The 13,948-nt window shown below is 44.3% G+C and overlaps 1 long non-coding RNA gene across 1 annotated transcript; it reads left to right on the top strand.

Annotated features, from left to right (window-relative positions):
- The first annotated feature begins 633 nt into the window (after positions 1–633).
- Positions 634–11,273, top strand: LOC115345459. Its single transcript, XR_003924839.1, has 7 exons — positions 634–1,452; positions 2,131–2,312; positions 3,870–3,948; positions 6,239–6,370; positions 6,749–6,874; positions 9,027–9,107; positions 9,608–11,273. It is a non-coding gene; the product is annotated as an uncharacterized LOC115345459 (long non-coding RNA).
- Positions 11,274–13,948: the final 2,675 nt, after the last annotated feature.

The raw sequence follows: 13,948 nt of genomic DNA on the forward strand, positions 1-13,948 counted from the left end.
ATCTTTGCAGTTTAAACTGTTAATAAGTACTTTGTTGTTCTCTTTATTTTTTTAAATCAGAAGTACCTCTTACAGTGATTTGCCTTCATGTTCTTTCATTTAATAAATCATTTTAAGAACAGTCTTGCTTCCATAGTGAAAGAAGTTATTGCCTGGTGGCATTGTGTGTACCTACAGAAGTGTTCTTCTGTCTTCATTGACATGATGCATTTTGTACAGTACAGACCTGAAACCACTGCAGCTCACTGTGTGCACGCCATACCTGCTTTGCTGAATGAGGTTGTCAATGTTATGTCATGAAGTTCTTGTCCATATTGGAGGTGAATTTTACTTTTCTCCACTTGCATCCTTTGGATTCAGGCTTATGAGATGTGTAATATCAGACTTTTAAAAAGGAATTTGCATGTGACTTTTCTTGGGAACAGAAGGTAAGGAATTATTTTGTATAATGTTATAAGTGATGAAACCTCGATTAAGTTCTGCATCCTAAGGCAAATTACAGTGTTGTTTTTATAGCAGGAGCTACATAAACAAAACTGCTCTTGTTTGTAGCGAAAAGAACTGTAAGCAACAGACACTAATGTTTACAAAGGAGGGAAAACAAAAAAGGATTAGCAGAACAAGAAGTAAACCTGTCTAGGATGAGGAAAGAAGCATAAAGTGGTAGTCTCTAAAATAAAAAGAACGTGTGAGCTGTGCTGCTGCAGTAGCCTCAGAACACAACATGCAAGCGTTCCGCAGGAGGTGAGAGCAGTCAAGGTGTGCTTCTCCCTAGTTCTCCCTGACACTTGCTCCTCTGACAGTCTTGAAAATGCTCTTCAGAGAAGAAAACGCTCACAGAGAGTGGTACGTAGTAGTGGTGAGTCAGCACAGCTGCCCCAGGTTAAAAGGAGTTCCTTGTGAGCACTTCCACCCATGGAGCTCCAGGGGGCTTGCGGAGAGGGACTGAAAATGGGGTTTGGGTCTGTCCTGAACCTGAGTGTGGTGGCAGTTTCATTACAGTCCGAGTTGCGCTGATTTGAAGTGGAACTTTCTTAGGCTTTATCATCCCAACAGCTGTAATTAGTCTCCTTATTAGGTGTGTCAGGAGTCTAATGGGTCTGATTCACCTCTTCTTTAAATGTGGTGTAAACTGGGAGTGATTGTGGGAAGACACAAAAGATTCCACGTGAAAAACTTGTCCTTGAGATAAGACAGACAGGTATTTGAAGAAACCTAGATATTTTAAAAAGTATTGTGAAGAATCTTTTGATACAGTTGTGTGAAATATGTTTAACTGTGCAATATGTAATGGGTATTGTCACTGTGATGATTGCAGTCATCCTGACGGCACGTGTTTTTACAAAGGTGTGGGGGAAATATTGGTGAATGAACAGTCAACTCTGCCATTGGCTCAGTAGCTCTGTCTGGATTATTGACCTGTGGTGTGGGAACCCCCACTTGCACTCACTGGTATGTACTGCTGTCTTGCAGAAGGGACTTAATGTGAGTTTTTCCAAAGCTGACCTATTTGAGAGCCTATAGCTTGATTTAGAAAGTAGCATATCACCTTTAAAAATCCAGTCCTAAATCCAACATTTTGAGCAAGTTTCAACATGTACATTTTTCTGAAAGATCCAGCATCCTGGGAGCCTTCTGAGTGCAGAAATGCTACAAAGTTAGCTCTGAAAAAAGGGGGGGGAAAAACCCAAAACATATATAAAGTGCTGGTAGCCAGTCACTTTGACAAAGCTGTTTTCATTGTGGTGGTGGGACAAGTGGAAGTCAGGCCAGAACTCCTGTAATCTGACTTGGCTACTCAGTGGACATCTGTTGGGTGTGCAGCACCTGATCTGAACACTTTGGATCATATCACTGTTCAGTTTAGCAAAATTTGAACGATTGCAGCGAGCTGGTGTTCAGTAGAGGTGGAGTTGACTCGCTAAGCTGAAGAATAATGTTTGTGGCACAAAAGAAAGGTTGGGTTTGCGTATACTGAGCACAGAGATGCTTGTGGAGGCAGGAAGGTTTAGCCTTCAGGTAATGGCCCTAAAAGTTAGTGAATTCTGAGATAGGTTCTACTGTAATTCAGAATCAAAGGCCACTTTCCAAAGACTTGTCGTTCACCTTTCTTTTTCTTATTTTTCCTAGCTGCGGTGGTGGCTGTCAGAGAGGAGAGAACATGGATAACAGTATGAATCAGTGATGAGATGTGATTTATAAGAGCCTTCAATACCATCAGCTGGGGCCGAAGGCTGTCAAAGCAATGCCGGACTGGCCCGCCTGGTGGCAAACTGCTTTCACTGGAATCGCCTCTCCGTTTAGTTTAGGAGGTTTGGGAACAACAAACGTGCTCACTGGGATTTCAGACTGTAATCTCATCTCTGTGCATTTTCAAGTTTTCAGGGACCTGCTCATCCCTCTCGAATAGCATTGTTTCCTCCATCAGATACTGTCTTAACAAATGCAGAGTCCGTGCTGCAGAGATAGCGTCTGTGTCTCAAACTTCACAGAGTTTCTGGGGGGTTCTTCATCTTCTCCCTGTAGTCCTGGAACTGCAGAAATCAATATTCTGCCATCTGTAAATCCTTTGTTCCCCTTTTCACCAGGGCTTTATCAGCTTTGTAAGTGAAGGAGGGAGGGGGGAAGAGGGCATTGAGAAAGCCATTGTCCCTTCTCTCGGGAATGATCTGGAAGTACTATGCAAATCTTCATTTGAAGACCCTGGGAACTGGGGGAGGGCTTTAGCTGCGAGCTCGGTAGGAGGGGAGCTCTGCATCCCTGCTGACACACTCCTGCCTAGTGCAAGGAGCTGGGAAGAGTTTTTTGAACTGGCAGAAGAGACGTTTTGTGCTTTGTGCACTTCTGTGAGGCTTTGCACTCCTTATGTTTCCTGCTTTGTGCTTTTTTCTGCCTGCTTCTTCTGAATGTTTGCATAAGAATTGGGTAGGGGAGAGATCTAAGAACTGCGATTATCAGTGATGAAGTCAGAACGGTGCAGGGTGTAGCACCCCTCCTGCCTTCCCACCTTGTACCCTGGAGTCTCCCACCAAGCAGTGGTGCAGCCCCAGAGGTGCTAGTGCATGTATAGCCTGAGTGCTGGCATTAGCATAGAGCACGGACGCAGTTTCAGTAAGCAAATAATTCAGCTGGTCAGGAGTAGTGGAGTAAAATAGTTTGCAGTTCTCAAATTATCACGTTGTAGCCAGGTCTTAAAAAGCCTCCTCTTATGGGGACAAAGACTCGCAGACCAGTACCTGCTTTATGAAACCCTGCAGTCTGTCCTGGCTTGGCTCAGAGCTCTGTCACCTGTTTTATATTAGGGCAGGGTCACACTAACTGCCAGTTTCCTGGAAGCTGTGTAGGGTCCTTCTTAGGCCTCATGGAAGGGGAAATAGCCTGACTGCATAGACACATAGGTGAACAGGACAGCAGGGGAGGGAGAGTATAGATTCATATCTAGGCATGTTTGTGTTTATAAGCTACTGTAAAGGCAGTCATAGTCTTTTGATTTTCTGACCTTCATTTTCACAGCATCAGTCCCATTGTTTATTTTTCAAACTTTGAGGGGGTTTGTGTTCCAACAAACTAAAAATTACTTTCAAACAATGACAGCCCTGGAAAATGCAACACTATTCTCTGTTTCTCCTGGGCAGCTGAGAAGATGCAGCCTTTTAAAAATCTCACCTTCTGTCAAAGTCATAGGAACACATGCCATGAGACCTGATTCTCTGTTACTTTCCACGTTCTATCCAAATCAATGTAAAACACTAGTGTTTTGTTCTGCAAGTACTTTACTGCTTTGTAGAGGGAAAGTGCATCACAAGCATACTCTCACACGCACAATTGGGTCTAAATCTGCTCTCTTGTTTTTTCGCGTGTAACTCCAGAGTGACTCAGCTGACTTGGGAAATGTCCCCTGAAACCGTGCTAGCTGGAAGCCAGCCTTGGACATGCCCTCTCGCTCCTGTAAGTGCTCCCACTACCTGTGCACACTCGCGCATCCATGTAGATGCTTTCCTGAGTAAGCTTGTTTGCATGCAGACTGGTGTATGAATGCACATTCTTCTCACCCACTCTTCACATATGCATGCAAACACACACGCATTCTCAAGTGCACACATCCATTCCCTTTCTCTGGTATACATTTGCGCGCATACACAGACCTTTTTGAAAGCTCCTGTTTTCAGAAAGGTTTTATTTATAGGTCCTGCCTGGTTGTGAATGTGAAAGGGAGAAAGCCCCTCAGAGGGTTCCTTTCATGTGTAAATCAGCCTAGGCTGAGAGCATTGGGGTCACTGAGAGGAGGATTTCACTCTTAATTACTCAGAGAGAAAGCAGGCAGGGGACTTTCTCAAACTAATAGGGTTGTTCTCTGCTGGGGAAAGCAGCCTGAGATGCCCAAGTTTCTCTTGCATCAGGCTTCGGGCTCTGATTCACAGGCCTCTTCTGCCAGTAGCAAGAGCTGGTATCTATGTGGCACTTGGAACAAACAGTTCAGCTTCCAAACCGGCTTGCTTATTATGGTTACGTTCATTCTGATAATTGGGTGTTCTCTGGAGGCCAATGGAAGAACTGACCTAGTTTGCTTTATTTTTATGCCACTTTTTTTGAAAACTTATGTTAGTCTGTGCTGCTTATATCTGTGACTCCATCTGAGGACCTCAGTATTCTTTCGGACCTGAAAGCTCTCACCTCTCTGCCAAGCAGCAAAATGTTATTGTCTAGAGATTAGTCCAGTGAGCAGGGCTCTGAACTTGGACTTAAAACCAGCACTGAATTCCCCGTTCAGCCACCAAATGCCTTTGTGACCTTAGCTGTGAAACGGGGTAATCTTCTCTCTGGAATGGGGCTGTTAAGAACAAAAGTCAATATGGATTGTGATACTCTTGGTAATAAGGCTGTGAATACCAGGGTAAACGCATGTCTGAAGAGAGGTGTCTTTTTCCTGGAATGCAACGCAGGCATGGGGATTCCCCTGCTGAAGTAACATTGTCACCTGTCATCCCTCAACACAAAACTGAGTCTGGAAATCTACTGCAGAGACAGGAACACCCCAGTCACAAGCCACTCGGTTCTCTACAGGAACCGCAGGACCTGCTTGTACAACCACACGCTAATACAAAGTGCAGCTGCAAAGTGCAGCTGTCAGTAGTTGCAAGGAAGAGATCTGTCAAGTGCATGCGTACACACAAGCAAGTATATTTTTTAACTTCGGTTGACTCGGTTAAATTTACAGCCTCTCATCTGTACACCTCCTTTTCATATAGCCTCTGCTTTTCTGGATAGGAAGTAAATGCTTTGAGGGCTGAACATTCCCAACCTGTGCACAAACAGCCCCCTGGGAATGCTGATACAGGGTTCTTGAAGCTGCATTAGTTCAGCTTGCCTGGGATGACAGAGGTTTTAGTCCAAGAGCACCTGTTTGAGGAAGCTTGCAGTAGTGGTGGGGGCCGTTGGCAGAGGAGGTCAGCAGTCTGAAGTGTCTGCATAGGTCAGAGAGAAATGAATGGGTCATTTCTTTTGCAAATGAAGAGCTGCAGCCTGGAGCAGCCTTAGCAGAGCCCAGCATGTGGGTCCAGGCTGTGCCTTTTATGAGCTGATGGAAATGGGGCCCAAAAGGACTTCCCTGATGGAGTTCTGTCACAGCCTTTGTTATCTTTGCCTCCTGCAGCATGCACTGGGCATAGAATATGGATTGGGGGTTATCCTGGCTACCAGCACAGTCAAGAGGATGAAGCCTTTATGGCTGCATAGAAAACCTAAGGCTGCAGGGTATCCTTAGTGTCATTCCACAAGGAAAATCTTGTTTTAGGATGTAGAACACATGTTTCTTTCTGCTTTAGTGCTCCTTTTTACCCAACCTACACTAAAATGAGTAAATCCAAGGGCTGCTTTAAACTAATGCACATAACTGAGTAACAGGGATTAAAAGGCCTGGATTCTATTCTTCATGCTGGTGGTAAATTGTCAGTTACTTTGACAAAGCCCTATGAATGCCTTATGCCTCACTTTTTCTGTAAAACACTGAATAATAGTAATGTATTCCTTTTTCTAAAACGTTCTGAGGATTTGGGCTACAGAGTACTTTATATATGCAAAATGTTGCTGTTAGTAGCGCCGTCTGTCAGTGAAATCTCTTTTTGTCTACTTTTTATGCAACAATGTTACTTTCTCTGAGTTGTTGATTTAGGATTAATTTTATGTTATATAAACAATGTCAGTTCTGTCTTGCCATTTGCCTTTTGCTTCTTTGCAGACCACCAGGGAACTTCTTTCGCTGTGACATTGTAATGGGAGGTGGAGACACCTCGAGGAGAAGGTCGAAACAGACAACAGCAATTACAGTCAGTAACATCTATGACTTGAGAAAATCTTGCCTCAGTTACAGGTTTGTGTGTGATCTGTGCATGCCATCTTTCCTGTGTACAGGTATTTAAAATAAGGCAGGACACAGAAATAACTGTTTCCCTTGTAGGAGCTCTAGGAAGAGCTTCCTATTATTGTTGTCTTTTCACAGCCTCAGATAGAGTAGGGCAGGGTGGGGGTTTTAAGGGGAAGGCAGCTAAGGTTAGAGTAACTGAGCTCAAGGTTTTTCCTCACTGCTGTGATGTTACAGCCGTGACAAGCAGCTAGAAGTTAGAACAGTCCTGGGACTGCCAGAACTTGCACTGAAGAGAAAAATGAGCTTAGGTTTAGATTTTATTTTTCGACCTCTCCTATGTGTGAATGATTGCTTTTTATGGCTTTTATCTCCATTTTCCTTTAGAAACCTCAGGAGGACTGTCCACCCTTCAAATCTGTTTTGATGTGTTTTAAATGCATGATATGGAGCACAGCCACTCTCAGTAGGTTGCAGAAGGAGGACATAAAATCATAACATGTCTTCAGAGTGGTAAGTATGTTCTTTAGTTCCTAGAAGCATCAGCCAGGTTTACACCACTTTTGCAGCTCTTCTTACACAGAGAAGATGAATGTTTCTGAGGGCTCGGGGACAGTTTCATGTTTAGGGTAAGGCTGAGGTTAGCCATGGAGCCTGTGTCCAGGCAGTAATTTGACAGCAGACATGGGCACACAGTAATGCAGTCTCTGAAAATCACAGAAGCCTGCTGAGTTATTGTGAGCTGGAGGAGCTTTTCTGTTTGTGGGCACATGGGTCTGCCTGCCTCTCATTGTGCAGACATAACTGAGACATAAAGGAGGCTGGCAAATTGCAGAACACTTATGGAAGGGGGGGACAGGGGACTGAAGAAGAAAAGTTAAGAGTTTTTAGACAAAGGGCTCAAGCCTAGTTGTGAATTCCTAGCAGGTAGCTGGTCTTTAAATGAAAGCATTTGTCAAGTAACGTACTGATTTAATGTGGGAATTGGATAGATATCAGCAAAGGTTTTTGTACCCTGTTTGCAGTGTGATTACGGGAGATGTTAATAGAGAAAGCAGTTTTACTTTCTACCAAGGTGTGTATTTGTTCATGTACCTAAACTATATAGGGCAGGCAGTATAGATGACATCGTACAAAGTGAGACACAGACAACACTATGGGATATGGGAATATAATATCCCCACACATTGTGACTGATTGTAAATAAGGCATATAACTTGCTTTCCTTCTGGTGGTACCCCACCATACTGTGAGCATCATTGTTGGATTATCCAGGGCCTTGCATCAGCTGCACTTTGCACCTGGCTGATGGTCTATATCCCCTGTCCCACAGACCCACTCCTGTTTTACCTGGGCAGTGCACCCTACTCAGGATCTCCATTATGAGCAGCGCCTTTCTCGGACCCTATGTTATCTCATTTCACTGCACCAGGACCTCACTGTCATGATGTAGTTGCCTGTCTGTACTCAGCAGTGGTTGTGATCAGGCTGCACATCCATGCTGTGCCTGTCACCGATCCGATGGAACTGACGCATTCCACAAAGCACAGCCAGCAGGTCCTCTCTGGTCAGTGTGTGTCCCCTTTTTGTGCCTGTTGGGACTCTGTTAGGGACTGTAACAGGCTCTGCATGGCAGGTTGGTAGGCAGTCCCCCTACACTTCCCCCAGTATCCTACCACAGCTCTAGCTGATGCACAGGGTTGTAGTGTTTTGAGATCAGTCGCTCATTTCAATTTTTTTTTTTTTAAACTTTCAAAAGCCTTTTCTTGAGCCTTGAACCATTCCTCTGCTGGAGCCTTGTGAATTAATTGCCAAGGACTCACAAGTTGCTGATAGATGTGTGCAGAAACTAGCTACGTGGTTGCCCATTCCTGTAAATAATTGAACTTTTCATAAATTTAATTCTGGGCTTTTTCTTAAAAGCCCTCTCCCAAACTGGACACAAGATAATGGACACCAGCAGGCACAGCTCCCAGAGACATGGATATTGTCACATATCCAAAAGCCTGGTGGGAGGAGCAGACATTAGGGCTGAATTCATCCTGGCAGGGAGATTCAGCTGAGAGAGGAGGAAAAGAAAGGTCAGAGGCAGCTCCAAGGAAACGGCTTTGGTTTAAAATGTTTCATTAGAGTTTTCACACTGGAAATATAAAGTACGGGAATACAATTGCTTGGCAGAGGACCCACATTTAGTAACAGTCCTGTATACATTCAGGACTTTATACAGAAGGAGACAAAATGTATCCCTGGCCATCTCAGTAAAATTATGGGTGCCTCTTGTAAATGTGACTTTTTTTCCAAAATAGCTTACATAATCTGGAGATGGGTTTTTTTATCAATATTGATAAAAGATGTTCTTTTTCCAGTAGACCATTGCTCTCTGCTGTAGCCACGCAGCCTTTGCAGGGCAGACTAGCTTTATCTAAGCAGTGTATCAGCATCAGTCCAGCTGGGAACACTATTGGGATGCTCACCTCGCATTGTTTCCCTTCCCCTCTATGTCTGTCTTTGATTTTTCCTGTTGTAACTCAGTAAGATAATCACGGTCACCCTTTTCCAAAGGGTTAGTCTTCCCCTGGTTGATTTGACAAGCTCCTTTTTTGAAGATAGTTCTTACTTGCCACTTGAGCTTTGTTGCCTCAGGATGTTTTACCTCCTCATGCAGGCAGGCTGGGAGTTTGGACTGGCGCACGTACCTGCAAGATCTAGCCAATGCAGTGTTGTGGCAAATGTCACCAGTAAGAAGGTAAGAAATGGGATGCCAGTATGTCTCGTCTGCTTTCTTCTTTCGGGGCATAGCTTGACCAAAGAACTGAGCAGTTGAAACATCACAGAGGAGTATGTGGTGTGGATGGATATTTTTATGGGAAGCCAGGATTAGTTTACATTTGGGTTTTTTCTGTTTTAAGTTATAGGTGAAAAACTTGGAGGGGCTTTGTCCTTAAGTCCCAGTGGCAGTTTTAGATTTACTCTGGCTTAGAAAGAAGTGCGTCCCAACAGACTGGCAAAACAAAAGCATGCATACAGTGTCCTGCAAAGGTCATTCTTGACCAGACCCTGAAAGAGCTGAAGTACAGATTGTCATCAGTCTTTCACACTGCCAACCCCCGTGGCATGTTTGTACCCAGGTTCTTTTGTCAGCACTTCAAATAATTTTGATGTTCTTCGCTGACTGTGCTGGGCAGTGTGTTGTCAGGGCCCTGGGTGCACCAGCTGACTCTGCAACCTCTTCCCCCTGTCCTACAGGTTTGGCTGCCTGTGTTCAAGGTCTGCCCTGATACGGTGGAGTGTAACCTAGGATCAGAGTGCTGTGAAAAGAGCTGTGTGTCAAAGAGCTGAGGGAAGCCTGCTGGGGCCTCCACTTCCCTTGGGAGCCATGGCACAGGGCTGCCCGTGTCCTTGCTCCTTGTCTGGGGTGGGCTGTAGGGCTGTCTGTGCCTCGCTGTGGACCTTCCTGATCCTGACCCCGAATTGCTGACTTGACTTTTTGGCTTGGCCTCAGACCTGGCTCATCCCTATGGGCTTCTCCGACGGTCATTGGGCTCCTGTCTAAACGTGGTTACTGTCACCGGACCTGCTCCACTCTTCTTTCTTGGTCACTGTGGCACTGTGCCCCTTCACAGTGAGGTCCTGTCCTGCCGGCCTGGCTGTCAGCCCGGCTGTGTTCCCCAAGCTCCTCTGCAGCTCCTGCACTGCCCTGCTCCTGGCATTGACCGTGGCCTTTTAGACACAGCATCTCCGTCTGTCTGAGAAGTCAGAGAGTAAATGAGCAGCGATACGAGAGGCATTGTGGCATCATGCTGATTTATTGCTATGACAAGTAAGAAAGATGTGGCATTAGCTTTGCCTCCCTTCATTTCCAACTTCCTGAAAAGACAAACCGAAAATCGGGTTTATTGGCAAGAGCTCGGACCGCCAAGAAAACAGCCGGCAGGAGGAGCTCTCTAGACATTTCGCTGGATCATTTTCGGACAGTGGCAGCTGCATGTTTCAAGGGCGTCACTTTAGATCTACTTTCTTGGGACTTCCTTGCAGACAATCCAGCAGCAGCAGAAGACAGAGGCAACTTCGTGGTATTGCAACTGAGCAGCTCCAGTAATATATTTTTAATTTTCTTTTGAGTCTTCTCAGATTCATTCTCCCACCGTGATGCCTTTGTCTGCTGTTTTTTTCAGAAACTTAAGGTGTTCCTGAAGATGTTGGGGATTCTTTTTAGTCCCTGGAAGGGGCCAAGTGTTTTATCTTCCAAGAAAGCTAGTGTAACATTTTTATGGACAGCATCCCAATCACAGGGTAGAGAATTCCAAAGCAATGCTTGTCTTTGCATAGAAGGATATACTCCTGGATTCCTCATGACCTCTGAGGGGACCTACCTGTAAAGCAAAGAGCTCCAAAATGTATCAGTACCGCTCTGAATATTGGCCTGACAAAGTTATTCAAATAGTTCTGCCTCCTTGTATGCAGTTCATCTTTTTTTTCTGTAAGAAGCAGGTATGGAAGACAGCAGTCACTCTTTTGCACAGCACTGCGTTCTCATTAGTTAGGTGCAAAGTATCACCCTGCTTCTTAAGGCCAGTCCTGCAGCCCTAAATTGCGTGGGCCCTGTGGCTGTGCCTCTGCACCGCCTTTAAAAAAGAAGTAAGATTTTATTTTTTTAATGTGGTGAATTCTTTACTTTTTTAAGTCTGGCCCTCAGTTATCTAAATGGGAACTAGGTGCCTTCTGGTCTTGAATGTTGCTGTAATAATTATTTTGATTCTGAATGTGCCAGAAACTATTCTAATGCATATCAGTGTAAATTAAGTCAATAGAGATTCTTCAAATTTATCCTGGTGTTCAAGAGAATGGAATTCATGCACTTCAATTTACAGCTTATTAAGTGATCAGAATTAATGAACTCGCAACAACCTTTTCTGTTCTTGTTTACACATTTTCTTCCTATTCACTCATAATGTACATGATTTAGAAAAAGCAGAGAGTTGAAAAGGCAGTGTGTGGGTCAGATATGTCCCATGGAGCATAGCATTGTGTTTCAGGCTTTAATCATATTTGCAAAGCTGCTACGTAGAAATGGCACCTTCTGACTCAGTTGATGTACAGAAACCCAGCTTGATTTTCAGAATCCTCTCTGCATTCTGAAAGCTAGGGAAATATTTGTACTGAGGAACAGGGAAGCTGTTCTTCAGAGTCACTGGAGTTTAATAGATGCAGAACAATTTTTTTTTTTTTTTTTTTTTTGGAGAGTCATTTTTCAGTGTAGTACCATATTTCAGTCTGGAGGTTGGGAATAATGCAAACTGTTGGATCCACCTATCCTTTTATTCTGAGATTTGGAAGTCACTTGGGATGTCACCAAGAAAACCTCACATAAATCCTCTTTTTCCCATGACCAACGGAAGGTTATCCCACTGTGGTTCATTCAATCCAAGGTTGGAATGACGAAAGGTTCCTTTTGATTTTCATGATGTTTAAGGCTAAATTTGTGAGGCTGCGTGCTCATCTGGACATCATTTCTCTCTGACTTCATGGAACAGGACAACTTCTAAATGCTCCATCTGATCAATAGCAAAAATTTCAGAGACTTCCTGTTATTACTGGGAGAGAGAACACCACTAATCTGTGAAAATATCAGGAAAACAAAAAGGGAAAAATGGGGGAGCAGCAGTAATTTAGATACCGTTGCATTTGTAGATGAAGCAACTGGGTGATAGCACTCGCATACCAATACCTTTATCTCATCTCTGTCTATCACTCTAGAAAAGTTATCATATGAGCGCACTGAAAGATCTGTCAGCAGATAAATACAGGGCTTGTATGCAACCTCTGCAGAACTGGAGGAGATTGAAGGTCCAAAGTTAGAAGGAAAAAGGATGGGGTACACACAGCAAACCTGATATGAGGGAGTTGAGGGTACCCTGCTACAGCAGTAGTGCAGGTGTGCATAGAAACCCTGACAGTGACATTTGGAGGACCCATTTACTCAGGGAAAGGAGGTAGACAGGGCTTTAAAATGCTACTGTGGGAGAGAATGTGGGATTCCTGAAGAGGAAAATGTTGGGATCACAGCAACCCATACACAGCCTGCTCGGGGGCACGCACATGCCGCAGGCGTTGGAGGGGGAGCTGAGAGGTTTGGAAAGGTGGCATATGAGGCATTTGTGCAGCGGGGGAGTGCAGCTTATGGAGTAAATCCCTGTATGAGAGAGCAAAATCTTCAAAGGAACGGCTGTAGATAGTGAACTGCCCTCAAGAAACGAGAAATAGAGGGCAGGCCAGCCATCTCGCACTGAGCAGCTATGCTGACAGAGCTGCTGAGACCGAGGGGGGGACCAAGGCAGCAAATGGGAAAAGTTGTTTCAAACCATGTGGGCTGCTTCTGGCCGATGTGTGACTTGCTGAAAACCAGAGAAACTGGTTAGTAATTCAGGCAGGCTAGAGTGGAGTCCAGGGCTGGACAGAGCTCTGAGCACAGCCACACAAGCAGTTAAGTGTGAACTTGGTCGCTGCAGAGCAGCTGAAACTGCAAAACTGCCTGCCTGGCTCCCTCTCTCCGTGCTGGTGCGGAGGTTGTGCATCTCGGGGGCTTCTGGGCAGAGTGCCTGTGCATGAAAGTACTGTGCAGAGGCAGGTAGTCTCTGGAAGTTGATGTATGGCAAATTCCTAGTCCTTTTCACCTCTTTTTGCTTATGTACTTTCAGGCCAATGTTAAAAGAGGAGAGACACCCTCAGAGGAAAGAGTAGTGAAGTGATATTGGATTCAATCTGAGGATTTGTAAAAACGGGGAGAGGAGAGCCAGTGGTTGCATCTGAGGAAGGTAGAGCATGCTGGATTCACAGGATTCAACTTTTAAGTACAACTGACTTACAATTCTGATTGAAAAACAAACATATCTTAATACGAGTTTCAAGTACTGCTCTATTTTCTGAATTTGTTAGCTTTTTTTCTTCTTCCCTTCTTAGTGCTGTGTGTTCAAGCCCACAAGGCAATAACTTAACAACACTGCTAGTATTTCCAAGTTCTGTTTCTTTAAGAAGTTCATAAAACTTGTCACAAAACCCCAGTAAAGCTCTTTCTGCTGCGCTATCTAATCCAAAGTAGTTTGTATCAGATTTATGTTCTGGCAGCTCTGTGATAAACTTGGACTCTACCACATTACGAACACAAAAGATTACTTAAAGTTGTTGTTATTGAATTTAAAGGACTCTTTTGTTTCATGGACTCCACACCCTCGGACCAGGATTGTGGTCTCCAGTGGCAGTGTACCTCATACATTTACAAACTTAGGCAGCTGGGAATGAAGACATTTCCACCAGTGACAATTTAATATTTTGGTAGATTTAACCTGTTCTTTGTGTTAAAATTGTGCATGTCAAAAAACACAGTAGAAGAGAAAAAGCATTGGAGAATTCAGTGAGGTCTGGTACTTTGACCAAAGGGTCCTTGAGATGTAAATGTTACTTTTCTCCTCTATCATGTACGTCCCCTTAAACCTGATGTCTCCATTCATAAGGCTTCCCTGAAAACCTGGATCAACCTTGTGAAGTTCCTAGGAAAAGACAGTTACGCAGAAAATTATCAGACTCTTG

Source organism: Aquila chrysaetos, chromosome 9 (genome assembly GCF_900496995.4).
Source record: "Aquila chrysaetos chrysaetos chromosome 9, bAquChr1.4, whole genome shotgun sequence".
NCBI lineage: Eukaryota > Metazoa > Chordata > Aves > Accipitriformes > Accipitridae > Aquila > Aquila chrysaetos.